A 27584-nucleotide genomic window follows, 5' to 3' on the forward strand; every position below is an offset into this window, starting at 1 on the left:
ATTGTGGTGTTTTGACGATGTTAGCTACCATCATAGGCTCAGACACCAAGGTGGGTCCTTGAACAAATGCGGCCTCGAAGCTTTCGTGTGAATATGCATTCGTGGATTTGTTCAATTTGACTTGTGAAGAGGAGCTGGGGTTAAAACCAATTCCGGTTCTTTCCCCGGGCAGTCTGGATTCATTCATCAATCTATCCATTAGATTGGATGAATTGTTGAATTTATCCAAAACTTCAAGTAGTTCTTGCTCTCTCTTCTCTTTTGTTGTGCACAGCTCCTTTAGAGCGAGAACATCTTTCTCAAGCTGCTCCTTAGCAATGACTAGCATATTGTTCTCAATACGAACTTGCTTTAGTTCATTATAGCTGAGCATAAGCCGGGAGTTCTCCTCCTTGAGTTTGGAGTAAGTGCTATTTATCACATTGAACCTCATTATCATTTCGGTGACAGATTCATTTGAGGTAAAACTTCTCACAGAACTTGACTCAGCTGAATAACAAGAGGATGAATGACAGTTTACCTCGTCTTCATCTGCCATGAGACATAGTTCGTCTGACTCTTGACTGAATAGGCACAGCAGTCCTTTCTCTTCATCAGTGCTTTCGTCTTCTGAACTAGAGCTTAAGGAGCTACTTTCGGTTGCGACTGTGTCAGAAGTTTCGCTCACTAACATTGCCTTTCTTCTTCCTACCTTTCTGGAGTTTGATGATTCAGGTTTGTCGCTTCTTTTATGTCTTTCTCCAGTCTCTTTTGTGGGGCTTGTGGTGGCATTGTTATCTTGATGTTTGCTTACGATGGGATGTGGACAGTTTGCCTTGAAGTGACCTGGCTTTCGGCAGTTATAGCACAATAGCTGAGAGTCCATGGTTTCAGATTTTGAGGTTTGAGGAAAGTTCTCATGCTTCTTTCGGTGGCTCGAACGTTGTGGATCTTGAAAGTTGTTCTTTCTCATGAATCTTTTCATTTTCCTGACAAATAGTGCATATTGTTCATCAGATAAAAATTCACAGGAGTTAGATTTCGACCTGTTGGATGTTGATGCTGATTGATTTGCCACGAGAGCAATGTTTCTTGTTTCTGAATCTTCGGCATCTTTTGGTTCATGTTCGAACTCATAAGCCTTGAGATCACTGAAAATTTTGGCAGTGCTTGTCGTTTTCATATCTCGACTGTCCCTCATTGCAATAACCTTCATTTCCCATGATTTGGGTAGACCACGAAGGATCTTTAAATTCATTTCCTTCTCAGTGAGTTCTTTTCCGAGATCTGATAAATCGCCCATCAGTCTGGTGAATCTGAGTTCCATATCCAAGATTGATTCATTTGGCAGCATTTTGAAATCTTCGAATTTTTTCATAGCCATTGTCAGCTTGTTGTCCTTTTCTTGCTCGTCTCCTTCTCCCAATCTCATTAGGACATTCCACACTTCCATAGCATTTTTGCATTTTCGGACTCTTGGAAACAGGGAATCATCCAGAGAGTTGTAGAGAATGTTTCTTGCTACATTGTCCAGATTCGCACTTGTTCTTTCTTCTGAGGAGTACTGGTCTTTTGGTTTTAGTATCATCTGTGGAGCTCCTGCACCCTGTGCGGCTGCTTGAGCATTCGCCATCATGATTGTGATTGGTCCGGTTGTTATGACGTCCCACATCTCATCATGAATGGAGCATAGGAGAGCCTGCATTCTTAACTTCCAGTCATCAAATTTAGCAAGACTAAATGCAAGTTGTTTGGGACGATGAGCATGTTCCTTTTCCATTTTAAAAAAAAACGTGCAAGGAAAATATGCAAGATTTTCAAGATATATTTGAATAGGGATCTACCAGGCAGTAAATGCAAAGCCTTTACCGATCAAGGTATTGGCTCTGATACCACTTGTTGGTCCCGATAGAGTGAGATGAGAGTCTAGAGGGGGGGGGGTGAATAGACTCTTTTCGTTAGAGGCCCTAAACGTCACCTTTCGGTGTCTTGGCGCAGCGGATAAGATAGATTCATTTTAAATACTTGCACGAGTTTGCGTACTTAGACAAACTTTCGGTAAGGATAATGAGGAGGTGATATGAAAGCAAAATGAAAGAACGTAAGTAAAGAGATAGAGAGGACACGAGATTTTATAGTGGTTCGGCCAATGTTGCCTACTCCACTCTTCTTCCACAATTGTTGGAAGGATTGCACTATCACTCTTAGTACAAATACACAAAGACTTCCTTGATCACTAAGCCGGACAGCCTTCGTAGGTTTTTCAACTCCTTGAGTTTACTCCGCCTCTATCAACTTCTTCTCCTAAGTTGAGGTTGGTAGAAAAATATTTCTTGAGTTTTCCAACGAAGAGATCTTGACTCTGAGATATAATAGCTGCACACTGATGTCAAGACTTCCTTGAGGTATAAGACAAGTGATTCTTCAAATAACTTAACACCTCAGAAACTGGTTCACAAAAGCTTTTTGCAAATTGTAGATGTTTCAAGAGCTTTTGTATGCGAGTAAGTCGAGTGATAATGAACCAGCACCTCCTTAGTTGATGAAGGTGAGTTTATATAGGTGATGAAAATTCATCCGTTGGAGGGAGATGAAATTTTCGAACCTTTTAACCATTGGACAAGGACCGGGGAGCTTCATGCATTAAATGCTCCATTAATGAGGTTGTACCATGTAGCTGTTGAAGGTATGGAAAGCATTAGGGTTTTGTCCTTTAGCTCCAAGAGATAGTACATCTTCATTTAATGCTCCTTGAAAAGTGAGTCCCATAAGATGAAGTCCTTATTGTCCTAGGATGTTGTCAAATCAGACAGGTGAAACATTCTCCTTGTTGTTGAAAAGAAGTAATGTTTAACAAAGATCATTTTTACAAACACTGTCCTTTCGTGTTTGTTGACAACTCCTGCTTTACTCTTGTTGTTGTTCTTCATGTCTCGTGTCTTCTTTCGCCTTGGAGACCCTATCATCTACTCATAACTCATTTTCGTGTGTTTGTCTAGCTTAACACGAATTACACGGGAGTTATGGCAACTTTCGTTTAAGACGAAAGCAGCGAAACAAAAACAGCTAGAGGTTAGGGGTCTACTTTCCTACATTACATTGGTATCATCAAAATCCTAATACAATGTTCCTAACACATAGTGACGGAGTATTCCGTTGCTAAATACAACGATGGACATTTCCGTCGCTAGTGTCCGTCGTTACATGTAATATAGCGACAAACATTTCTGTCGCTAGTGTTCATTGTTAATTAACTATGGATTTTTCTGTCGCAATTTCGTTGCCTTACTACAATATTTGTCAGTCGCTAAATTCTAAAAATTAATAAAACAACTGTACCCGTTAATTAATATCACAAACCTGCATTAAGCCTATAATATAGTACTTAATTAATATAATTCTAAAATATATCATATTAAAGAAGTCAAACTCAATAACAATAACAAAAGTATATCAATATAATGTTACATCGTTAGAAACAGTACCAAATATATTAATAAACATGATCTAATCATCTCCTAAATTTTCGTTAGAATGTTCAGCTTGAGTACTTGGAGTGGATAGCATGCCGTTGGGACGCAACTCATCCATCAAACTTGTAATCTGAACTTGCATTTGCGCCTGCATTTGAGTTCTTTCAGCTTGTAGTTTAGCTTCCATCTGAGCCTCCATCTCAACTCGCATGGTCTCTAACTGTTGGTTCACCATCTCCTTCATTGCATCTTGTTGAAGTTGTGAAGTAGCAGATGATGTACATCTATTCTTGGTGATAAATGCGGATGACTTAGTCCCTAAGCCATAAATACCCACGGGTGGCAAATAAACAACAAAAGAAAATTTTTTAAGTTCAAAACAAACCTTATCAACCCAAGAAGAACTTGAAAATTCTTGTATGTTCAAATTTGTCAACTCGCAATACCTATTAGTCAACACGTTTACAATATTTAAGAAAAATAAACAGATATCCCTAATAATAAAATATGAAATAACTGACCATATGAAATAGAAAAAGATATGAAATTGCACAAGATTTTACTTATTTGAGATTCACTAATAATTGTTTTATATGAATTTGGCATACTGTGGTCCGGGAATGTGAGACCAACTCAATACAAGATGACTTGGGTGAAAGTAAATGAATACATAATCCATGAAATCCTATCAACAGTCAACATAACATAGCAAACTTGGAGGATTGCCTTGCTTTTTGAATGCTTCTTCTACTGTTAAGCTTTTTATCTACTACCATTACATATAAAAATATGTAGTGGTTATCTATTCACTTTGTACTGGTACTAGTACATTATAATTGTATGCAGATAATTATATATGAGATTGGCAAGTCACAATCATATGTAGATTAAAAGTACAACAATTAATTACTGCCACTTGAAAGCTCAAGCAATCAACTGATAGAAATTGACAGAAATTGACCATTATGGTCTCTGATTTTCCATTTATTTTACATCAAATCCAAAAACAAACAAAAAATTTAATTTATTTCTTTTAATTTAATAGTCAATTCTAAATAACTTTAAACTAACATATATACATCATAAATAACATCCAAGTTACACTACTGCTAGTGCTACTTGGGCTTAAAAACACATCATAATCTCTTTATTTCACTGTACTTAAATCAAAAGTACAAAAAACACATCTCATCATACAAATTTAAGTAGTTATATTTCTTTTAATTTAATAATAAATTCTAAATAACTTTAAACTAACATATATACCTGTAATCAATCAAGAAGCCACCCAAAAAAAATGTTTAGTAACAAGAACAAAGAAAGTGGAAGTGGGAAACTAATTCTAAATTAAACCAGAAAAGAAGCAACAAGATTCCAACAGGCTTTCCTTCTTCTTTTAGTGATAATCATTCACCAATTGTATTGATGATCAAATGAAAGTGGAAAACACTATTGCATGGAAAAATCTAATTTGGAAGTTTTTTGGTTTAAGTTTGCTTTAATTTTTAATTCCATATCCATCTAACTTATTTTTTGATTGCACCACGATTAGACTTTTAGAATAGATAATGAGTTAGTACTCCATATTATTAAAGGGGGAAATGGTGTCTAGTAATTAAATCTAAGCCCACTTTTAATCCAAATGACATATAAATCAAATGATGGAAATGGTCTAAACATTCTGGAAGCCTTACCCTAATCAAATCATCAAAGTAAAATAGTATATGCCAGAAAACAGTAAAACAGAAAGACCAAGAACAGGCAGGCTAACAGATTATATTGTTTTATTGTGGAGTAAATATATATAATCTGCCAAGAACAGAATCAAGAATGACAATTATAGACCCTTTCAATATAATCTATATTGACAATTATCGAGATACATCCCTCCCATTCCATACACGATAAGTACAAAGAGAGTAAAAATGTTAAACTACTAACCCAAACTAAAGACAAATTAAAAACTAATGATGTTATTAGTTGGTGTTTTGCATATTTATTTTCATCAAAATGAAAATGTAAAATTTTTCTGTCTACAAAACAATATGAACAATGCCTTCCCTGAACTTGCATTGATATGATGCATAGTCAGTTGTCAATAAAACTCTGGGGCTAGAACATAAACTGATAAACAAGATTATACTTAAAAAGCCAAAGCTGTGAGAAATACATCCAAGAACAAAGCCCAGTCACTAAGTGTTTTACAAGAGCTCAAGGCCTGATTCCCCAGCAGTAATTCTATTCATAACCAACCAAAGTAGTCAAATACAGAAAATAATTTTTCAAAATCACTGCTAGTTTAGAGCATTTGTTAGAAACATAGAATGTAAATTTATGTAATTAGTTCAGAAATTAAATAACGTTATCATCTTTTTCATACACTTGATTTTGATCGTATATACATGTACACAACGAATACAAACAAATACAGAAACGCATAAACACTCAAATCACAAAACACACATACAGAATCGCATAAACACGCTGCCAGTCACAAACACACAAAATACATACCAGGGAATAGAGCAGCGGAGTAAGCGGCAGGGGAAGCGACGGTCGGCGGAGAAGCAGCGCTGTCTGCGGTGGCGGTCGGAGGAAAATAGAGGCTGTTGGCGGAGGGTGTTAAGGGAGAGTCGCTAAGGTGGGCGGTGGGTGTTAGGGGAGAGTCGAGTTAGCGGAGAGAAGTGGCAGAGCTATCCGTCGACTAGTTAGGTTTAGGCAGCAGCGTGTATATGTTTTATTAATTAATGTTAGCGACGGATTTGAGTATCCGTTGCTATCTAGCAACGGACTCCAAAATCCGTCACTACATTAAAAAAAAAAATCAGCTTAATCTCTCCGCTTGTAAGTTTAGCGACAGAATTAACGTCCGTCGCTAGCATATTTAAAAAAAAACTGTGTTACAAATGTAGCGACGGATTTCAAGATCCGTTGCTATATAGCTACGGAAACATAGATCCGTCGCTAACATCTAAACACAATAAAATCTCCCGTATAAATCTAGCTACGGACTTATGATCCGTCGCTACCTAGCGACGGAATATCAAATCCGTCGCTAATATGTAAGCACAAACTAATCCCGCTTGAAAATGTAACGACAGATATAGTTATCCGTCGCTAAGCTGTAGCTATTATAATTTTAAAATTACCCCGCGAAAAATCCATCGCTAATCCGTCGTAAATTTGTCTCTAATTTTTGCGCGAATATTTACCGCTAATATTAGCTATGTATTTAACGACAACAATATTCCGTCGCAAGCGTCGTCGCTAAGCCGTCGCTAATTTGTCGCTAAATGTCTATTTAACAAAAAAATTACAATCTGTCACAAAGTTGTCGCTATACCGTCGCTATATTAGCAACGGAATTAGTCCGTCGCTAAATCCGTCGTTATTTTCGCATTTTTTTGTAGTAATATCCATGTTGTAACACCCATGTTGTAACATTTATAACTGATGTACTTATGTTGGTCCCGAAAGGGTGGTGAGAAGTCTAGAGGGGGGATGAATAGACTTCTCTAACTTTTCAAAACTTTCTTCAAAACACACAATTCAAATAATACTTTGATAAATTTAACTCTAAGTAACAAGCATCAACAAGATAAACAACTTAGAGTCTGCAGCGGAGTAGATAGCGGTTAAAGTGTTATGCTTAATAGTGTGGTGCTCAAAGAGATATTCTAAACATGCAACACGTTAGAAACACTTGATATGGTTCAAAGATGATGTACGTAAAGTTTGGCTTGCATGCAAACGTGGGAACCATTAAACCCAGACAGATAAAGATATGCGATAAATCGTAATCGGCTTAGTTCGCAGTTAGAATAAGCATGCACCAAATATATGAGCAGTATGTAAATAGAGAGAGAGAGAGATTTATAGTGGTTCAGATGTGGTGTAATCCTCCTAGTCCACTCTTCTCCTTTCACTCCAAGGAGGAAATTCACTATTCTTCGATCACCCAGATACAATAGTGAATAAGTGTCCACCGACACTTCTCCGAGTGCTTCGCACAAAGCTACACTCCTCCAAGGTTTTTCGCAAGCTCCTCTTGTTACTCCGCCTTCCCGAGTACTTCGCACCAAGCTGTACTCCTACACCACGAGAACTACGCACAAAGCTACGTCCTCACAGGGTTTTCACAAGCTCCTCTTGTTACTCTGCCCTTTACACCGAGTGCTACGCACAAAGCTACACTCAACCAGGGTTTTTCACTCTCTCTAGTTACTCCGCCCTCTTTCTACACTCAGTAGAGAAATCTAAAAAGAGATAAAAAAATTTTCTCACTCAGACTTGAATTTAATCGTGTATAGCTCAATATATTGCTTCTTGGCTGATATGAATATTGCTTGCTTTTCTCTTGCTTGTATATCTCAATTTTTCAGCCGTGTTCAAGTCGTACTTGTCTTCAAGTCTGCTTGGACAATTTATAGCCAGTGAAAGCTATTTGCCCGTTGATCAACTTTCGATCTCGATCGTCCATTTTGAATTGTAGTTGATCAAATAATATTGTCAACTTGATCTGAAATATTAGGTAGATGTCATTTCTCCTTTTGTCAGATGATTTGAATAATTTGCCCGTTGCCGTGACTTGAATTTTGTAGCCTCCAAAATTTGAATAAGTTCGGCGCGGCAAGCTTGATATTTCTTGTCCTTCATAAATGCTCTGACATGTCAAGTTGATCAAATAATTTATCTGCTGATTCTTGCTTGAGTATAAAACAATTTCTCCGCGAATCAGCCTTCTTCGAGCGTCTCCGGTTCCACCGTAAAAACTTGATGTTCAGATGAAAATATATCAGATATTCTCCTTCATGATCCTTTTAAAATAATATACTGGAACCTCTGTAAAAACTTCATAGTTGTTCATGGTGAGATGCTCTGTTTCGATTTTAAGCTTGGTCCACCATATTTGGTGTGTTTCTCCATCCGGTGCATGGCTCTTGTGAGACTTGTGCATTCACTTTGGTTAGTCTCCCAAGCTAGCTAGTCTCCCTTTTGGTTAGTCTCTCAGCTAGTCTTCATGTACGGTTTGAGCTAGTCTCCCATACGGTGTTAGCTAGTCTCCCATACGGTGGAGGTTAGTCTCCCAAGCAAGGTAAAAATACTTCACATGAGATTCGAATTTAGGATCATTTGGCATAACTCACACGCATTTCTTCCAACTCCTCTAGCATGGTTCTTGGTGACTTATCCGCATCATAATTGTGTTAAGCTATAATCCCGCTTAACTTCTTCAAATAAATTATGATCTTCCAGATCAGACTTGTACATGGGTTGCATGATATGGGTGCACCATACTCCGTAGACTACTTAAACTGACTCAAATAGAATAAAAATGGGGACTACTTGATTTTTCAAAAATACATTCGGCTCATCAAAATTTACAATATATTCCTAACAATTTCCCCCTTTTTGATGATGCCGAAACTTATACCCATGTCATTTTGGCTTTGTCAATTTTGAAAAATAATTTCTTTTTAATTGCTTTTATTTCGACTAGCCAATTGACGGGTTTCACAAAAATTGTGACTTAGAGATTTTAAAATTTGGACAACCTAAACGTATATATGAGACTTTGATCGTGGGGTGTTCATTTTTCTTTTTAGCTTGAATTTTTTCTTCCCCCTAAATTTTATATCCTCATTTTTATACGTGTTACATTAATTCTAAGTCCAAATTAAAATCTTGTGACATACTAAATAAATAAAATAACTAAGACACACTAGTATGGTACAAAATGTTGTCATGCATTTTCAACCCATTTTAGCTTAGCATAGATATAATATCAAGGGATAATGTGCTAGCTAAAATAAATTATACACAAAAAATTTTGAATTTGTCAATCGAATTTTTTTACCTTCCTTTCAACTTGGCATTGATGTATTCTCTTAATTTCTTGAAATCCTTCTCGAGGCCCTTGTGTTGATAAGGTGCGGTTACTTGTCCGGTGATATAGTTTCCATAAGCTTCTCTTATATTGTTTCCTTTCAACACTCCAGCTTCGTGCCAAAAGATGCACTCATCAAATGTTCGGCCATCGCTCATTTGCTCACTTCGGTGTCCGAACTCCATTTGAAGCTCTTGCAATTTTTGTATCTTCGTGGCAATTGGCTTCGGCATAGGTGCAATCGGCGTAGGTGGCAACACACCATGAGAGGTTGAACTCGAGCTAGGACATGTTCCTCTAAGATAGTCCATCATGCTCCCTCGGCTTCTAGGCGTTGTTGACGGTCGAACAAGTTCCACCAAAGGTCCTCTTGGTCGTGGAGCTCTCGGTTGTGATGATGCATAAGCATAGGCTTGTGGTACGAAATGACTTGCCAATCCTTCCCCCTTTTCGGCAGCATTCATGAACTTTTGAAAACTTTCGGTGGAAGAATTTTGCTTGTCACGAACTCCTTCAAGTAGATCCAAGTTGATGCGTGATTGTTGTAGAAGACCATTCACTTGTTGCTCCAAAAGTTTGAGCCTTGAATTTGTTTCGGACCCAAACTTTCCCATTTCAACAAACAATTTTATCACATCATTCTTCAATTCTTCCTTAGCCGTATCAATTTCATTTTTCAATAGGCCTTGCCTATTGAACAATTGCACAACACGGTCCACCATGTCTTTGTGGTAGCCATCACGCTTGTTATCCATTGAATCCACCTTGGTGTTTAATCCTCCCGTAGACACTTGAAGAATTGCCTTGACATCCCCAACAATTTCTTCCCGTAAGGATTGAGCATTGAACACTGTTTCACTATGCATCGGTGGTGTTTGATTCGGCAATTGGTGAGCAAAATCATCTTGAGGAGTAGTGATCATTGTTTCGGCAAGATTGGGTTCGGCTTCCTCATTATTGTAACAAAGCAACAATGTAGTACGGTTTCTCGAGTAGTCTTGATCTTAGAACTCACAAGTTGTTGGCAAAGTAGGCAAGTTCCATGCTTCATCCAAATTTAAAGAGATTTGTTGACTCGGTGCATTCATATCATCATGAATAGACCCCGTATGCGGGATGTGGAAAACACGATTCATAACTTAAATTCTCATCCCCAACAGTGGCAGGATACGGATCAATCTCCGGGAGCCCTATATCATCAATCCGTGCCAAAGATCCCTCTCTGGGTCTCCTTCGGCTATCCTCCAAAGATGCAATGGCTGCCCGGCGAATTTCATTAGGTTCAAATTCACTTATTGGAACTTCGGATGCGGCTTCAACCATGATACTTTTCTCGGTCCTCTTCTTCTTTGCAAGCTTAGTCAAAAAACATGAATTAATTACAGATAGGCGGGTGGCTCGAGCAAGATCACGTGTGCCTAGCCAACTCAAGACTAGTTCCTCTCTTTCCAAGGTTTGTGGCCCAATTGTCTCGGCCAACCTATTGTGATCTCCCAACCTCCAAGCTCTCCAATCAAGTGCACGTTTAAATTCCTCCAAAAGTACACTATCCGCCCCAATTGTTGGTATGTTCTCAACACTCCCAACTTCAACTTGGTCACTCACAACAACATCAACTTCCATTCTATTTCCTCCTTCAACTAACCCATGACTTTCAAGGACAAGGGGGTTTGGGTTTGGGAAGGGTAAGGATCTTGTTATTGGGTGGCTTGATTGTTCTTCATTGGATCGAACGGCAGGGGTGTTTGATCCTTCATTGCTTGGCTCTCGAATAAACTATCTAAGGTCTTGGAAAGGGTTTGGTAATTTCCTTTTTCAGGTTGGTTTTGGTAGGCTTGTGGGTAAGGTGGGATTTTTTGGTTCGGTTGAGTTTGGTGGCCGAAAGAGGTAACTATGGTTTGTAATGTGTTTGGCTTTGGAAAGGGTAACATTCTTAGTCCTCAAAATTTCACCAATTGCAAACCCGTAACCTATTTCCTGTTGAAACCATCCATCTACCAAAGGTTTTGCCTTCTTCAACGACTCACACAATCTCCCAAACATAAATGCACCCCAATCAACACCAACATTATTCAAGATAATATCCATAATCAACAATTTATCCCCCGACAATTTGTCACGGCAATGATACCGGGACTCTACACATTTGTGTACAATATCCAACAAGAGTCCGTAGTCCTTCTTCAAATCTCTTTTGTTGCCGTTTATCCTAGGAGCTAGCGGTGCGTTTGCATCGCGTACCTCGGCCCAAGTGGCATTAACATCATACACATGATTTTCTACCCGTAAATTTGTTTCAACAAGATTGAAAATCCTCCGAAAATCATCGATTTTTATTTCTACATCAACTCCTTTGATCATAGAAATAATTGAACCATTTTCAACTCTAGCATTCATATATAATTCGGTCACCTCATCTTTATAAAATCCAACATATCTAAAGGTGCAAAAATTTAACAACCCACAAGATTCAAGAGAGTTGATAATTTTTACCCCTAAAGCTTTGTCCTCCACTTGTTTGTTGAAGTCTGTGACGTCGAGAATCATTCCACTAAGCACACGGGTAGACTTCCTTGTTCATCCGGTAGTGATTGTCTCCATCTCCACTTGATCAATCTCCATTGAGTTGGGCTTGATTTTAGAATTTTTGGTGAATTTTTGGGCTATTTCGGCGGTGATGTCCGAAAAAGGGTGATGGGAATGGGTATTTGGATGTAGTGGATGTTTGGGTGAGATTTTGGGTTAGGGTGATGGGTTTTTGTGTGTAGAAGAATTTTATGTAGAAGGTTTAGGATGGGTATCTAAGCATTGGAGGATATGTGGCTTCTTCTTGTTCGAGAATTCCGGCCGGCGAGAGTTGGAGAAGAAGAAGTGGTTTCACTTTGGGTTTCTCTCTTCTACCCGTTAGAATTGAGGGAAATCCTTAGTGAAATTACTTCTTTGCCCTCTAGTGGATGGAGAGAGAGTATTGATCTCTTTGAGGATAAATTCGACCTTCCACATGATTTAAATTTGCCAGCTCAGATTTATATACTCCATTTGTGAGTACATGGCGCCAAAAATTGTGCTTCAAATAACCGCCAACCTGGAGCAAATCAGATAAAAAAAATATCGAAAATAATCTGTTAGACAAATAAATATATTCTAGATAAATATTATCGTCTCGATTTCATATTTCAATAAAGCTGATAAATTTTCTGAAATGAAATTTGATAAAAATAAATTGGACAGACAGATACCTAATTATCTGAAAAGGGCTTCAAGTTCCCAAAACATTAAAAACCTTTGACTTTCTAAAATTGGGCCTAACTTGTTTGACATTTGATACTCCAAATTTTGGTATGAATTCATCAGAATATAATCCCTTACATATAAACCCAACTAGTCATGCAAATATCTAAATTCCCCCTAAATATATGCCTTTTCTACCAAATTAACCCAACAAAGATTTATTCCCCCTTAATTGCATACTCAGCTCTAAATTAAACAAATTAAACACATTTAGCAAACAAATTATATAGAACAATTATACTTAAAACGTATCATATAAATAAATTACAAACACAGGTACGCAAATTTCGTAAGATAAAATTATAACACATTTAGGCACATATAAATTTTACGAATACATGTACACAACTAAACACATATTTTACGTACATAAAATTAAAATTAAAAGCACATAGGTCACATATATAACATGCACAGTGTGAACATATTAACAAAAATAAAGAGTTTAGAAATTGCTTAGCTCATTTCGATCATTCACATTTCATGCCTTAGAGTTGCAAAACGAGATTCACACAACGGCTTTGTGAGAATGTTAGCAATTTGATTCTTCGTGGGAACGTGATCGATTTTTAAATCTTTCTTTTCGACGTGATCTCGGATAAAATGGTGTCGAACGTCGATATGCTTGGTTCGCGAATGAAGCACCGGATTTTGGGTTATGGCGACTGCACTTGTATTATCGCATAAAATGCTAACATTTTCGCACTTAATCCCATAGTCCAATAATTGTTGCTTGATCCAAAAGATTTGTGCACAACAACTCCCAGCTGCAATATATTCAGCTTCGGCAGTGCTCGTAGCTATGTAGTTTTGCTTTTAGCTGAACCAAGAGACCAATCTTCCCCCTAAGAACTGGCATGTCCCTGAGGTACTTTTTCGGTCTATTTTACAACCTGCAAAATCTGCATCTGAATAGCCAGTTAGTGTAAAATCTCCTTCTTTGGGATACCATAATCCCACATTGATTGTTCCTTTGAGATATCGAATTATCTTCTTGGTTGCAATCAGATGACTTTCTTTGGGCTTTGATTGGAATCTTGCACATACGCCAACCGAGTAGGATATGTCCGGTCTGCTTGCGGTTAGGTATAGTAACGATCCAATCATTCCTCGATACATCGTTTGGTCGACATCTTTTCCTTCATCATCTTTATCCAATTTTTGAGATGTACTCATGGGAATTTTGACTGAGGATTTTCCATCTATGCCAAATTTCTTGATAAGATCTCTTGTGTACTTGGCTTGATTTATGAAAATTCCTTCTTCAAGTTGCTTGACTTGCAGTCCCAAAAAGTAGTTTAATTCTCCCATCATACTCATCTCGAACCTGTTCTGCATGAGCTTAGAAAATTTCTCACATAAAGATTTATCAGTACTTCCAAAGATGATATCATCAACATAAATTTGTACTAATAAAATGTGATTATTTTCTTGAATTCTAAAGAGAGTTTTATCGACTAGACCTTTGGTGAATCCACAACTAATTAAGAACATTGACAAGGTGTCATACCAAGCTCGCGGAGCTTGTTTTAACCCATACAATGCCTTCTTTAATTTGTAGACTTGATCACCAGCGTCTTTTACCTCAATACCGGGTGGTTGTTTGACGTAAACTTCTTCTTCAAGTAAGCCATTAAGAAATGCGCTCTTTACGTCCATTTGATATACGATGAAATTCTTGTGCGCTGCGTATGCTAGGAATATCCGGATTGCTTCGAGTCGTGCGACGGGGGCGAATGTCTCATCAAAATCAATGTCTTCTTCTTGTGAATACCCCTTCGCAACTAATCTTGCTTTATTCCTAACAATGACGCCGTCTTCGTTTGCTTTGTTCCTAAAGACCCATTTAGTGTCAATTACATTTTGGTGCGTTGGTCTTGGAACAAGTTTCCATACGTCGTTGCGCTTGAATTGATCTAATTCCTCTTGCATGGCATCTATCCAACTTGGATCGGCTAAAGCTTCATCAATTTCTTTTGGCTCCAGTTGTGATAGAAAGCATGAGAACATTGCATCTTGTTGTAGGTTCCTAGTAGATGATCGCGTCTTCACTCCGTCACTTGGATTTCCAATGACTATGTCATGTGTGTGACTTCTTAGCCATTTTCGATTTGGTTGGAAACTTGTTGGATTCTCAGAGTTTCCTTCTTGTTGGAATACTTGTTGTGATTCCACTTGTTGTGAATTGTTGACGGGTGCATCTTCGGGTTTATCTACTGGGATTTCTTCCACTTGAATTCCGGGTGCAATTTAGGTTGTAGGTGTGCGTGACATTTCGGGAATCATATTGGATATTGCCTCAATTTGGTGAGTACCCATATCACTTGATTCTTCTACTTCCTACAACACATTATCTTCCAACATATCATTAGATTTAATTAAATCACGATTACTTTCACCATTTTTGCCATTATTGTCGTGATTTTCATCGAACACAACGTGAATCGATTCTTCTACCACCATGGTTGCTTTGTTGAATATTCTATATGCCTTTCTGGTGGATGAATATCCCAAGAATGTTCCTTCGTCCGCTCGCTCATCAAAAGTCTTTAATTGAGACTTTCCATTAACAAGTACAAAACATTTACAACCAAATGTATGAAAATAGGTGAGATTGGGTTTTCTCCATTTCCATAATTCATATGGTGTTTTGTTATAAGACTTGTGGATTAGACTGCGATTTTGAGTATAGCACGCCGTGTTAATCGCTTCTGCCCAAAATCTTTTTGGTAGTCCGGAGGCTGATATCATGACTCGTGTGGCTTCCTTGAGTGTTCGATTTCTTCTTTCAGCTACGCCATTTTGTTGCGGCGTTCGTGCGACAGATAATTGATGTAAAATTCCTTGTGAATTGCAGTACGATTGAATCACTCTGTTCACGAACTCTGTTCCTCGATCGGTTCGTATTGTTGCAATCTTCATGTCTTTTTCGACTTGTAGTAGCTTCAATAGCTCTGGCAACTTTGATAAGATTTCATCCTTTTTCTTGATGAATATTGTCCATGTGTACCTGGAAAAATCATCATCAACAACCAAAGTATATTTCTTACCACTTATACTTACTGGGTCTACTGGACCAAATAAATCCATGTGCAGTAGACTTAAGGGTCTTGATGTTGACTCTTGAGCTTTGGCTTTGAATGATGTTTTGATATGTTTTCCTTTCTGGCATGCGTCACATATTTGGTCTTTCTTGAACACAATATTGGGTAGTCCTTCGACTAACTTATTTTTGGCAAGCTTGTTGATGGTTTTGAAAATCAAATGATTTAGCCTTCTGTGTCATTCCCAACAAGCTTGATTCGAATTATTTGTCATCAAGCATACGGATTCCTTTGTTGTACTCCAATCTACAACATACATATTTTTCTTTCTTGATCCGGCGAATACGACTTCATTCGTAGATTCGTCTTTGACTTGATATTTGCCTTTGTAAAATTCTATGAGATATCCTTTGTCGCAAAATTGACTTGTACTAAACAAGTCGAATTTTAATCCCTCGACAAAAGATACGTCATCAATTCGTAGACCATTTTTCACAATTGCGCCGGTTCCTTTTGTCATTCCATATCGATCGTTTCCACCGAAAACTACTTTTGGTCCTTCGACACTTTTGAACTCAACTAGACTAGCTTTATTGTCGGTCATATGTCGAGAGCAACCGCTATCGAAATACCAAACTGCCTGCAAAAAAGATTAATTATTTTTAGGTACCCATACTTGTTTGGGTCCTTTTGTGTTAGTAATTTTTGGCGTCCAAATCCACCTAGATCCCACCGATCCAAGAGTAGGTGATTTGTAACCATTAAAGACTCTATAATCATAACGCACTTGCGAATAATGCTTTGGTGCGGGTTGGGAAGCAGATAGTTGCTTGATTCTATGAAAAAGAGCAAATCTGGACTTGGTCCATGGTTTGTCATCAAGCGACCAATCTTGTTCTGAGGGATATAATCTCCTAGCCCCAATACTCGGAATTCTTCCCATATTCCTATGAGGTTTTGTTGCACTAGACTCATTGGCTCTCTTTGGAGATACAAATTTTGGCCTTTTAAAATTTTGTTGCCTATCCGAGATATTGATTTTTGGATTCGGCCTTGCAACATTTTTCTGGGCATTTATTTGATTACCAACTCCTTGTCTCATTGTGCTATACTGACTTTTCACAAATTTTACCACTGGAACTTTATTAATTAAAGTAGTAGTAGAATTAGTCAGTTTCACAGGGGTTTGAGAACATGATGGATCGTAGCCTAATCCGGCTTTATCTCCAGCAGGTTTTTGCATGTTTACCATTTTATCCATTATTTTGTTTAAATGATGCGATTACTTCCCGAAGGTTATGTTCTCGAACCTCTCTAGCTTTGCACTCTTCTTGAAGTCGAATATTTTCGGCTTTCAAATTACTTATTTCATTTAGAGCATTTTGCAATTTTTGTGCCATTTCTTCCTTTTCAAGGATTAACGTATTATTGCGCTCTTTGATTTGAGTATGAGTGGCCATGACTTTTTGACAATCTTCCATAATACTTTGAAAGGATTCTTGAGTCTCGAAAGAGGTGTCAACGGAACTAAAAGAACTAAAAGAGCTAGAAGATACCTCTTCGTCGGTTTCACGCGCCATATAGCATTCCTCATGTTCGGATGTTTTGCCCACTAGACACAGTAGCGCCGTATCTTCTTGTGATGAATTACTCTCGTCGCTAGATGATTCTTCGGATTCACTTGCTTCTAGTGGATCGCTTATTAGTGCCTTCCGTTTGCCCTTTTTGAATTTCTTCTCTTTGGATTTGTATTCCACCTGTGGAGAAGTATTCAAATTTTTGTCCGCCTTGGGATGTGGACATTCGGCCATAAAATGTCCAGGCCTTCTACAATTGTAACACGCATTTGTGTTATCTTCGACCGGTTCCCTTCTTGATCTTCTATTCTCTCGAAAAGAATTTCCTTGGGGTGATCCTTTGTTCTTTCGCATGAACTTCTTGAATTTCCTAACAAATAAGGAAAATTGTTCGTCAGATGATAAAAAATCATTATTTACTACTGACCTTGATGAGGATGGTTGTTCGGCCATTACTGCAATGTTTGAGCTTTATGCTTTGCTCATGTCTTTAATAGTTACATGTTTAGAAAATATGAAATTTCATGTGTTTAACAGGTGACCCTGCCAGATTTCTTCTTGACACTAGCCAGGTTTTCTCCCTTTAGCAGATTTGACTTACATTCCATCAACTTTACATGTCTACAAAGTCATTAACAACTCTTATATTATAGGTTCAGGCCATCAGGAGCTTTGAATTCTATATCTGTTACTATATAGAGAGGGAACTTTTTAACATTGTTCAGGAATTGGATTCTGCATAATTAAAAGTTGTATGATGCCCACTTATGTCAATGGATAAGTTTACTAGTGCTTTAAATCCCTTTAATTGGTAATTAGTTTGGAGTGTCATCTCATTTGACTTGGTATGGTTATCATCTTCTTTTACTCTCTAAGAATTTATTAGACTGTTAGTTCACTATCTTCCTCCCTGAATTGTAAAAGCTCAATATTACCTAACCAGCTAGATTTTTCCTTTTAGTGTTTGTTTGTTTTTCTTGAAGTGCTTGTTTGTTTTCTTCCTGTGGTGATGAATTAACTAACTAATGCATTTTCCATTCATTATTTCACCTGCGAGTTTTTTGCACTTTTAGCCCTACGAGTATAGTGGCACTGGCAAAATTGATCCACGACTTTTGAAACTTGCAATTTTAGTCCACGACTATTGATTTTTTTGCAAAAATGGTCATTCCGGCCACTTTTCCGTCAAAATTTCACCGGAAAAAAAAATTTTCTCCATTTTTAGTCGGGTTAAAATTGACATTTTACTTATCTCAAAAGATTAAAAGAAAAAAATTGATATTTGACTACATACAATATTACTGGGCTACATACTACTTCCCCAGGCGGCGGACTTCCTGGAGCAGGCAGGGCTGTCAGTAAGCGGCGGAGCGGCCGTGGCGTTCCCCGGGCTAGTTGGGTTATCCGGCAGCAGCTTTGGAGTGGTACATGTACTTCGCCGCCTGGGGCAGTAGTATGTAGCCCAGTAATATTGTATGTAGTCAAATATCAATTTTTTTCTTTTAATTTTTTGAGATAAGTAAAATGTCAATTTTAACCCGGCTAAAAATAGAGAATTTTTTTTCCGGTGAAATTTTGCCGGAAAAGTGGCCGGAAGGACCATTTTTGCAAAAAAATCAATAGTCGTGGACTAAAATTACAAGGTTCAAAAGTCGTGGATCAATTCTGCCAGTGCCACTATAGTCGTGTGACTAAAAGTGCAAAAAACTCTTTCACCTGCTTCATCTAAGATAGAAATGCAAATTTACAGTAAAATGTGAAAATGTTATATGTTATATTTTCAGGGGTTGATTTGCATTGGACAAAAACAATTTTGTAAAGCTTTGGAGCTTTTGGAAAATGTATACAACTTTTTTATTGTTAATTATTTTTGTGATTCAACCTTCTATTGCACAACTCTTAGTTGATAAAATTTAATTCAGGAGTAAAGAACTGGGAGAATGCCCTATATGTCTTTTCTTTATCCACTTTGTCCTTTAACTGTTGAGGTTTCAGTTATGTTATTAGTCTTTGTTGCATGCTTGTATATATGGTTACATGATCTTGTTTGTGTTTGCATCATTCATTCAATTTTTTGTGTTAATTTTTTCCTCTTTTTTTTTCACTTTTATGCTTGTATATGTTACTATGCCTCTTAAGATATCTTCATCCTATAATAATAGGGAAAAAATAGTGACTGAGCACATATTATTTTTCTTCTTGTCAACTGTATACAAAGGACACTTCTAGGAGCTGGAAACTCGTAGGATCAGATGAAAACAATCAAGGAGCCATCAACAAAAGGGTGATTGACTATCCATCAAATTAAAGTTCTTTAATCTTGAACAACAACTCCACCCCACTAAATGATGAAACACAAGCGATAAAGATTAAGTACTTTTATGTTTTTATGACTTTTGTGTATGGCAATAGTGCATTGCTTAAATATTTGTGGACACGATATATACTATTTATTTGTTGTAAACAATTTTGATATTTAAATATATTTTCATTTTGAATTTAAGTAGTGTGTACATTACTTTGTTGATGATGTAAGATGTATTGACAACAAGTAAATTATTGAAATTCAAAATTATTGAAATTCAAAATTAATTACTTCAATAAATCTAAACATTATATAAAAAAAAAAAATAACTCTAAATCTCAATTAATTCATTATGAATTTAATTTTTCGGTTCATTGAACTTTAAATTGTATTTTTCTTATTTGTACTCAAATTAATTTATATAATATTAAGGAAAAATTGTAATTTTTGTCCCTAAGTTCTAAGGTAATTGTAAAATTGGTCCCTTACGGTTGACCGTGCTTACTTTGCGGGCGTCCCTATGCTATCATTGGCGTTGCACTTTTCGTCCTTTTTATTAACTTTATGTGTTCATTTTTTGTCCCTAAGCTATTATAACGTTGTAAATTTCATGTCTAATGTTTCATTAGTAAATGGAGTAAAAGTGCAACGTCAATGATATCTTAGAGACAGAAGTAAGTACGACCAACAATTAGGGACTAATTCTACAATTATCCTATAACTTATCGACGAAAAGTACAATTTTTCCTAATTTTAATACTCCTTCTGTCTCATTTTATGTGTTTGGTTCGGTTAACGAAGCTTGATTGAAGTTATTTTTAATTTAATTTTTCATAATATTATGTTTACTATTAGGATACAAAATTTATATAAAATAGACCGATGGAGTATTAAATAATTTCAACTATTGATTGATTTAAAGTAACAGAATTTTTATTCAATAGAATTCATGCATATAATAAAATATTATTTACTTATATATGTACTTATATATGTAACGATTATCAAACTTTTTATTAAGTAAAATGTCTAAATTAGGAAAAACAAGAAAAGAATGTCTACATTATATAGTTGTATAATTTATTATACTCTGATCTCACATTAACTACAAATTAATGCCCTTCAATATTAGTGAATTAGATTGAAAACAAAGCTATCCAATCTCTCTCTTGTCGTTACTGCGATACAACAAACTCGACCTCAGCTTGCTTATGCAATTTAAGACCTTCATCCCTATTTTGCCATGTTTAAAGTGGAGTAGGAGATGAAGATCAAATCTGGTTTCAGAAATTTGTTGTTGTAATTCGGGAGTGGAAAGACATGTGGACGATGATTTTTCTATAGATAACTTTGGTCGAAGCTTTGACTTGGATACTTGAAATTAAAGTGGATGGAGGACTTCAAAATCAAAGCTTCTGATCCTTTAATTCCATGAAAAAGTGTACATTCTCAAAAACATGTACATCCATTCTTGTTATTTGAATTTTAAATTTGTGGTGATATATTCCTATTGGTTTTTCTTCACATTCTGAATGAGGTTTACAATTCCATTCCAGGGAATTTTGAATTAGTCTTTGGTGTAATTTTTCAAAATAAAGATTGCTGGCAGTAGGTTTAGTTGAAAAATTATTATAAAGATAAAAAGATTTATGGGAGAATGTGTGATTTGAAGTTCTGGAAGCCGCGGGAGTTACGATACGGGGAAATTAAGCCACATCCAAAAGAAAGAAAGAAAATCCATGTGTAATTTATAAGAAAGCCAAATCAACAGATTTACTGGATAATTGATTCTTACCTTCTGAAAATGCTAATTGAAGTTTTTGTGATAGTTGAAGGGGTTAATTGAAGCACTTTTTAATTAAGGGTGCTAATTGCATTTTTCACTCAGTTTCAGTATAGTACATTAGTACGACGGTATATTTGACCCTTATCCCAATTTTTTTATATGGCAAAAGTAAAAAAATTTATTTAAGTTTGAAATATATGTTATAAATATTATTGTGGACATTATTATCCATGTTGTAACACCCATGTTGTAACATTTATAACTGATGTACTTATGTTGGTCCCGAAAAGGTGGTGAGAAGTCTAGAGGGGGGATGAATAGACTTCTCTAACTTTTCAAAACTTTCTTCAAAACACACAATGCAAATAATACTTTGATAAATTTAACTCTAAGTAACAAGCATCAACAAGATAAACAACTTAGAGTCTGCAGCGGAATAGATAGCGGTTAAAGTGTTATGCTTAATAGTGTGGTGCTCAAAGAGATATTCTAAACATGCAACACGTTAGAAACACTTGATATGGTTCAAAGATGATGTACGTAAAGTTTGGCTTGCATGCAAACGTGGGAACTATTAAACCCAGACAGATAAAAATATGCGATAAATCGTAATCGGGTTAGTTCGTAGTTAGAATAAGTATGCACCAAATATATGAGCAGTATGTAAATAGAGAGAGAGATTTATAGTGGTTCAGATATGGTGTAATCCTCCTAGTCCACTCTTCTCCTTTCACTCCAAGGAGGAAATTCACTATTCTTCGATCACCCAGATACAATAGTGAATAGGTGTCCACCGACACTTCTCCGAGTGCTTCGCACAAAGCTACACTCCTCCAAGGTTTTTCGCAAGCTCCTCTTGTTACTCCGCCTTCCCGAGTACTTCGCACCAAGCTGTACTCCTACACCACGAGAACTACGCACAAAGCTACGTCCTCACAGGGTTTTCACAAGCTCCTCTTGTTACTCTGCCATTTACACCGAGTGCTACGCACAAAGCTACACTCAACTAGGGTTTTTCACTCTCTCTAGTTACTCCGCCCTCTTTCTACACTCAGTAGAGAAATCTACAAAGAGATAAAAATTTTCTCTCACTCAGACTTGAATTTAATCGTGTATAGCTCAATATATTGCTTCTTGGCTGATATGAATATTGCTTGCTTTTCTCTTGCTTGTATATCTCAATTTTTCAGTCGTGTTCAAGTCGTACTTGTCTTCAAGTCTGCTTGGACAATTTATAGCCAGTGAAAGCTATTTGCCCGTTGATCAACTTTCGATCTCGATCGTCCATTTTGAATTGTAGTTGATCAAATAATATTGTCAACTTGATCTGAAATATTAGGTAGATGTCATTTTTCCTTTTGTCAGATGATTTGAATAATTTGCCCGTTGCCGTGTCTTGAATTTTGTAGCCTCCAAAATTTGAATAAGTTCGGCGCGGCAAGCTTGATATTTCTTGTCTTTCATAAATGCTCTGACATGTCAAGTTGATCAAATTATTTATCTGCTGATTCTTGCTTGAGTATAAAATAATTTCTCCGCGAATTAGCCTTCTTCGAGCGTCCCCGGTTCCACCATAAAAACTTGATGTTCAGATGAAAATATATCAGATATTTTCTCCTTCATGATCCTTGTAAAATGATATACTGGAACCTCTGTAAAAACATCATAGTTGTTCATGGTGAGATGCTCTATTTCGATTTTAAGCTTGGTCCACCATACTTGGTGTGTTTCTCCATCTGGTGCATGGCTCTTGTGAGACTTGTGCATTCACTTTGGTTAGTCTCCAATTTACTTAGTCTCCCAAGCTAGCTAGTCTCCCTTTTGGTTAGCCTCCCAGCTAGTCTCCAAGCTAGTCTCCCATATGGTGGAGGTTAGTCACCCAAACAAGGTAAAAATGCTTCACTTGAGATTCAAATTTAGGATCATTTTGGCATAGCTCACACGCGTTTCTTCCAACTCCTCTAGCATGGTTCTTGGTGACTTATCCGCATCATAATTGTGTTAAGTTATAATCCCGCTTAACTTCTTCAAATAAATTATGATCTTCCAGTTTTGTACATGGGTTGCATGATATAGGTGCACCACTCTCCGTAGACTTAAACTGACTCAAATAGAATAAAAATGGAGACTACTTGATTTTTCAAAAATACATTCGGCTCATCAAAATTTACAATATATTCCTAACAACTTATTTCTATTTACTACATATTTACTCTTACCTTGTATATATATCTTGCCATAAGAATGACTAAGGATGAATGAGAACACATGCCTTCACTCTCTATCCTCTGTGTCTTCCTTCTTCTCCTTACTTGCATTTTCTTTATTTAACATGTTATCGACACTTTGCTCTACCGCCTTGGTGAACTGAGAGTTGTTTGGAATGTTTTTTTTTTTTTTTTTTTTTTTAAGATTTGGACGATTCTGATTTTGAATCTCGCAAGTGATTTATTGGAGGTGTATGGAGATCATATGATTTCCAATAAATAGAATTTCAGATTGATCGTCAATCATTGTCAATTCCTTGACCAGACCTTCGGATCACTGCCAGAAACATCATCGACGAAGCCCTAGATCGCGAGAGCGTTCAAGAGGTTGATCAGCGAATCGGCCACGATTGCCAGGCCTAGAGCATCGTCGGTGGGGCTGAGGGATTTTCAGCGGCCGATCTCGCGATCATTGAAGGCGGTGCATTGGCTCGCGATCACTTAAGGCGGTGCATTGGCGGTACAGTTTTCGTCGGCCAAAGGGAGATTCGTTTGCCCCTACCGGCGGCTACGCGGGCGCTGCAAGAAGGATTGCTTACCGCCGTTGTAACACCCCTAAATTTCGAGATATTTAAAACTTATAAAATAAAGGCAAATCCATTGACTGAATCCCAAACAGAGCATAGAGCTAACCATAAGTATCGGGGTGCTATGTCACACCTAGGTTTGAGAACCTAGGTGCACAAGCTAAGCTAACTAAGCATAATAAAACCTTAATTCAATATTCAAATACAGTCCCAAGGCGCGCAGGCCAACTACTGAGCTAAGGATAATTAAGTTAAGTCCAAGGCTCTGATTAGTGCGCTCCGAAGCTAATGCTCATCACTTGAAAAACATTCGGTATAACAACTGTAACACTCCCAAATTTCAACAACTTTTAAAACTTAATTTAAAGGGATTAACAGTCTAAACATCAACATAAGAAAAGTGGAAGCTAACTACACAAATCCGGGAGATGCTATGCCACACCTATATCAAACATAGGTGCACAGGCAGATACTACAACTACAACAGTCTAATAAATCAACTACTTAGGCTCACAGGCCTCAACAACTATTAAAGGAAGAGATAATCTATCTACAGGCCACTAGCGCGCTCTCCAAAGCTACCCAACCTGTAAAGTAACAAATAGAAATGGGACGACGCCCGGTCAGCGAATAATGCTAGTAACCCACCAATACCTGTTAAGTATCATACATAGATAGGATATATATACAAAATCATTTTCGAAATGGAATACATATATATAAGTTTAAAACCAAGAGCAGGAGTCAACATAAGACTCAAACACTCACAACGAAGATTAGGAAACACATCCCAGGACCACGAAGAACAACAAAGACTCACAAGGACGGCTCAAGGTATAATCTATCATCACACAATAGATTAACACCCGACATGCATAACTCAAAAGAATAGGGACACACCCAATGGCAACACATGCCTTTGTGACTACACACGTCACAAGAAGAGAACTCACAACAATGGCTACACAAGCCCTCGTGACATCACCCATCACGAGTTGATATGCCTTCCTTATGCCCGGTTCCAACCTTATGGCTACCCCCAACCTTATATCTAGTTCCAACCTTTACCTCCAGGACCCCTGTACAACCAAGTCCAACCTTTTCCCTCAAAGGACCGTCGTCCCCATCCGCCAACGACCGCCAACAAACCACCAATTTCATAGTACACGAGGGTACCGATCACACACACGACAACACATGCCTCCCAAGAAATACGTGAACCCGACACACAGGTCACAACTCCATAATCACGTCATGGCCACCACGAGGACCACTGCCGTACCTTGGTGATTAAGGCCCCATAAACTGAAATCATGCAATCCAGGTACAGCCACACACACATCACACCTCAACAAGAATCAATCAACGGATCACAACGAAGATATGAAACCATACTCAATCAAGGAATGGATCACAGTCCAACAACAACGATGAATAACACAAGTTATTATCAACAATAGCAAGGTACAAACCATACACACGCTAGCATTTAAACACCGAACTAGCATGCTCCACAAACGGGTAAACCAAACGTAGTTCCGAGGAACACACAAGACCCATCACGGTTCAACGAAACACAATGTTGAACACTTAGCACGATTCAAGACACCAAAACCTACATGGATTCCTACCATATAGTTCTAGACATACGAAACATCAAGAAGACACTCAAATAGTTCCACAAAAAAACATCGGGAAGTCAAAAGACCAAATACTGAGTCAAAAGAATCACGGGGAACAAATCCCCACACAACCATATACTGTACCCCGCGGGTGGACCCACGGGTAGGCCCCTACCCGTGGTTCCGCCCGCGGGTACATACCCACGAGGCTCTTGTACCCCGCGGGTGGGCGGCGGGTAGGCCACTGCCCGTCGTTCCGCCCGCGGGTACGTATACCTGCACCAAATAATCCCTTCGGGGATTTTCAACTCCAAGCTCAAATTCAAGTTCAAAACATGCCAAATCTCACCAAATACAACAAAATGACTTGAATCAAAGGAATAGCCAAGCAATGGCATACAAGAGCCCTAAACACAAGCTCTAGATATGCATTTTCACAAGACAATGCATAAACACTCACATTTCATAGCAAAATCACATGTAGAATCCAAGAAATCATCACATAGGTAAGCAAAATAGATTTTGTAGAGCATGGGTTACCTCATTCGCTTAACATCCAAAAACAGCGCCATCATAGGCTAAGCTCAACTCATAAGCCAAACGAAAACCTGTGAATTAAACCGGATCTCAACTATTAACACAAGTACTAATTAAAACTAATTAGTTATGGCTTATATGGGGATTTGAACTCCAATTCAACTCTAAATTACCCACAAGCTCAACCATCTAGACTAGGCATCCTATTGTTAACTTAATCACGCTATTAAAACACTAGTATGTAAACTACTAATCAAGCTCATCTAATAAATAAAACAAAGATAGGGTTCAAACCCTAACTAAACAACAAACCACACCCACATCATACCACTAAGCTAAAGACTCACTTATTAACCTTACTTAACAAAAATACTAATTAACCTAATCTAATAACAACAAGCAACACGAACAGAAGCTCACCCCATCTTCTTCGCACTGCCACCTTGGACCCTGCCGGCGTCAACCACCAGCCACCTTGCCGCCATTCTGCTTCGCCGGAGAGATACCCACCACCGTCAGAGCTGCCTCGCCGGAGAAACATCCACCACCGTGGCTTCGAGGTGGAGATACCGCGGTGGAACATGGGGAGCACCTCCACCCGCGTCACCGCCCGCTACATGCTCTGCTTCACTGGAGGACAAGCCACCGCCATAGGAACTGCTACGCCGGACCAGACCGATGTTCCGCCGCCGGAGTTGATAGAAGCCCTCCGTTGCAGCTGCTGCCAAGACCCGCCATCGCCACCGCTGTTCTGCTGGAAAGCTTCGTCGTAGATGGTTCATTGCCAGAGAAGGGATGAAGTCAACCTCCACCGCACAGCTCTGCCCACTCCGGAACACCGAAGGGAAGAAGGGAAGAGATGGAGTTGATGCCGATGGCGTCACAAGAAGGGAGAAGAAAGCCAATCGTGCCCTCATGGTTCCTTAGCCGAGAGAGAAGGAGGCGGACGGAATAAATCGAAGGGTAGGGTTCGTTTGGCTGAAAAGGTCATATTTTTATATATATCCATATCACAAAAATAGCTATTACTATTTAGGGTAGGCATTCTAACTTGAGTTGGGTCATATAAGACAAATGAGCTAGGCTAGGTAGAAAATACATCTCATTTTGGGCATGGAATAAACTTATGGGTTCAAGACCAACTTGCTTATAAATACTTATATACATATACTTTGGGCTTACAATAAATAGGTAGACTTTAGGTAGTTAAAAGCTCTTTTGGGCTTATGGCATTTGGGTAGCAAGATACATATTAATTTATTTATAAAAATAAATACACCAAAGCCCAT

At 37.9% G+C, this 27584-nt stretch overlaps 1 long non-coding RNA gene across 1 annotated transcript; it reads right to left on the reverse strand.

Annotated features, from left to right (window-relative positions):
* Positions 1-24474: 24474 nt before the first annotated feature.
* LOC109148507 lies at positions 24475-27260 on the reverse strand. Its single transcript, XR_002048813.1, has 3 exons — positions 26716-27260; positions 26299-26366; positions 24475-24723 (listed from the first exon to the last, which is right to left on the reverse strand). It is a non-coding gene; the product is annotated as an uncharacterized LOC109148507 (long non-coding RNA).
* Positions 27261-27584: the final 324 nt, after the last annotated feature.

This window comes from Ipomoea nil, unplaced genomic scaffold (genome assembly GCF_001879475.1).
Source record: "Ipomoea nil cultivar Tokyo-kokei standard unplaced genomic scaffold, Asagao_1.1 scaffold2117, whole genome shotgun sequence".
NCBI lineage: Eukaryota > Viridiplantae > Streptophyta > Magnoliopsida > Solanales > Convolvulaceae > Ipomoea > Ipomoea nil.